Source organism: Gavialis gangeticus, unplaced genomic scaffold, assembly GCF_001723915.1.
Source record: "Gavialis gangeticus isolate Ggan-Ray unplaced genomic scaffold, GavGan_comp1, whole genome shotgun sequence".
Taxonomy (NCBI): domain Eukaryota; kingdom Metazoa; phylum Chordata; order Crocodylia; family Gavialidae; genus Gavialis; species Gavialis gangeticus.
Genome location: NW_017728993.1, coordinates 16865475 through 16868718, shown reverse-complemented (window position 1 = coordinate 16868718; position 3244 = coordinate 16865475). Strand labels below are relative to the sequence as shown.

The following is a 3244-nucleotide window of genomic DNA, read 5'->3' as shown; positions in this document are numbered from 1 at the left end:
CTCCCGTCCTACCCAGCAAGCCGCTGCATGAGGCCTGGGAGCCTCAGCTTACCTCACACGGCTGGCCACTTCACCAGCAGCAAGAAGGAAGTTGCTGTTTGGCTTTGTTGAAACATTATGAAAAAAACTCCCATTCTGACGTATGGGTCATACTGAGGCCCAAGACCAGAGCTTCCTGCTGCTGTAAATGCAGGAGAATAATGTTATGGGAGGAGTGAAAGGAATCCTGGCAATAGCAAGTCCCCTTTACATAAATTAAGAAAGTCTCTGCTGCTTTTTCATAATATCATGAGGTCAGAAGTTTAAAGTGTCTGTAGCTCAGGAGACTTTTAGCAGCTTCTAAAGGTAAAAGCTTGCTGTTGTCTGTGATTTACTCTGAGGTAGTAAGACATACCAGAGAGAGCTTGGACTTAGAGTTAGGATCTCTTGGGTGCTACCAGTAGCTCTGACACCAGTTCCTTGTGTGCCCATGAGCATGTCACTTAACCCTCCTGCCTCAGTTTTCCCTGTCTGCATGCTAGGGATGATCATACCTGCCTTCCTCCCAAGGCTATTGTGAAAACTAATATTTGTGCAGTCTGTGAAGTGTTGCCTGTTAAATACCATTGCTTATGAAGAAGATGAGGAGGAAAAAATGATAAAGATAGGATGGCTGCTAATTAGCAAAGCCCCAGCTGAGTGATGCATACTGGTCCCTTGCAGAGGGGAGAATTTCCCAAGGAGAGCAGGAAGAGTGATAAGAGGTTTAGGAAACATGACTGATGAAGACAAGTCGACAGAATTGGGTTTACTTAAATTTAGAAAAAAAGAAGGTTGCTAACAGTCTTTAAACATGTAAAAGGCTGTTGTCGAGAACCGCGATCAGTTGTTCTCCACTTCTGTAGGCAATAGGACAAGAAGTAATAATCTTCATTTACAGCAAAGATGATTTAGGATAGATATCAGGAAAAGGGCTTTCTAATGAGAAGGATAGTGAGGACTGTACAGGGAGTTGTGGAATCCCCTTCGTTGGGAGACGAACATCTGTCAGGACCGGTCTAGGTGCACCGAATCCTGCTTCAGAGCCTGGGGATGGAGTAGATGACCTGGGGAGGTCCCTTCCAGCTCTAACTTCTGTAGCACATATATAAATAAAATAGGTTTAAGGGTTTTTCCTGTTGTATTTGATGTTGATGGGAAGTGCTGGATTAACATCTTGAGAGACCAAAACCCTGTGTTTATCCCTGCAACAACTACAGCAAGAGCTGCAGCACTGCAGGTTTCTTCACATTATTTCACCTTCATTTCTATCTTGAAAGGGGCTTCTCTGGGGTCAAGAGATGTCCATTTGCTCCTCTGTTTGTCTGTTGGGTCACTCGCACACTGGCTGCTATTTTGTGACATGGACACACACGTCCATTGGTTTGAACCTGGCCTGGGCCACTTCAGTCACTACCACCCAGGGTTGCATGAGAATCAATGAATATGAGATGGGAACACTGTGTGTGCCATTATCAGTCCCCTGTGCTTCCTCTTGTCCTTTCATTTAACAAGAAATCTGGAGGGGTGATGATGGTGGTGAGCAGAAACTATGTTAAAGAAAAATATGCTGCGCATTTTGTTTTATTTTAAGTTGGCCAAGCAATTTGGCACAGTTTTGAAATTTCTGCAGGGCCTTTCACTGCCAGAATCACCCAGGATAGTCCAGGGTGCTGCTAGAAGCAGGTCTGATCATTTAGAGTCAATAACGAGCCACTATCTCAGCATGGTGTTAGGATGCAGCATGCTGTGAGGGTCGCTATCTACTCATAAGACCATGATTTCACACTGTGATATCCATAATAAAAGTCAAGGTAGCCCAAGCATTCTGGCCACATTTCACGTCAGGTCATGGCTTTTTTTGCCCATATAAAAGCTTCAACTGGTGTGCTTCACTGCCTCTCTGGCACTGTGGTATGTGGTTACTGCAGGCTGTTCATTGAATTTCACTTGAGAGGTAGCTACATTTCAAATACAGGTGGAGCAATTTGGTTGCCTAGAATATATATTTTGTAAAGGAACTTGGAATCCTTCAGGATTATGAATACAAATGTATGAGATTGTATCGTACATAAGAATAAAATGCATAGCTTAACTTGGAAGTTTGTGTTACAGTCTCAGAGACCCTACCTGCAGAGAAACTATCGGCTTTGATGCAGTTACCTAAGTCCTTTGAGCCCATGTGCCATTGTGTTTCTAGTCTTAATTGCATGCAGGGGGAGATCCAGCTTTGTGCAGAAGGCCAGCACAAGACTGATTTCCCACTTAAAGCCTGCTTAGGTCCTATTTTGAGTATTTAGGATCCACTTAGATCCCAACTGAGCGATGCATACTGGTCCCTTGCAGAGGGGAGAATTTCACCCACAATGAGCAGGAACAACTTTTATTAATAAAACCGTGTTGTCATGGTGTAAATCTAAACTGGGTTTGCTGTTTTCCAGGCATTGACCCACATCCGTTAGCAGGCACCAACCAAAGCAGTCCATCAATGGCACCGAACGGATTCAGGAGATATTTTGTTAGCTGCAAGCTGGACTGTGACAGCCAGTCCTGGGAGCCTGACAGACTCTTCCAGACAGCTGTGACTACCATTGATATCCAAGGGCCAGCAGGAAGCTGTGCCTAGTTTTGAGATTCATGTAGCCATCAGTGAGCAGATATTGTACTGGAGCAATGGTGTATCTTGATTTGCACATTCAGCCAAATGTTCCTAAATGATTGGTGTAACTTTTGCTCTTACTTGTTCATCTCCAGTGAGATCAGAGGCATGTGTCAGAGCAGAACGCGGCCTCTATACTGGACAGCCTACTTTCTTTCAAGCTTCCTCAGTGCACCATCCTAATGCTGTGTTTATTTGTTGTTTTGAGGTGTCCTTACACAGCGAATACATCCTTCTGTAGCTAAATATGCTAGTTTGCCTTGCAAGCATATGTGAAAACAGCACCTTAATAAAAATTGGTCATTTCCTTGTGGGTTTTTTTTTTAATTTAACGTTGTTGTTGTTCACATCTGCTCTCTCGCACATCCCACCTTTAGCTGGCTAAGAAAAAATTCAGTGGAAGAGTTTTCCATCAAAGAATGGTTTCACCAAAACTGAAATGCTTCCCCAGAAAGTGTTGATATCAGTGATGGGGGAAAGTAGACAGTGACTGACTATTAAATACAAGAGGCAGCCTCAAAAGTATTGGTGAAGCGAGGGCCAGGGAATACTTAAACTGTAGTATGA

The 3244-nt window shown here is 43.7% G+C and overlaps 1 protein-coding gene across 1 annotated transcript in view; it reads left to right on the top strand.

Annotated features, from left to right (window-relative positions):
• The window catches only part of FAM159A (family with sequence similarity 159 member A), a 32457-nt gene extending 29469 nt beyond the window's left edge, over window positions 1-2988 (top strand). The window contains exon 4 of the mRNA XM_019501290.1: window positions 2460-2988. The gene's annotated coding sequence lies outside the window, so the exon portion shown is untranslated. The remainder of the gene's footprint in view (window positions 1-2459) is intronic.
• The last annotated feature ends 256 nt before the right edge of the window (window positions 2989-3244 follow it).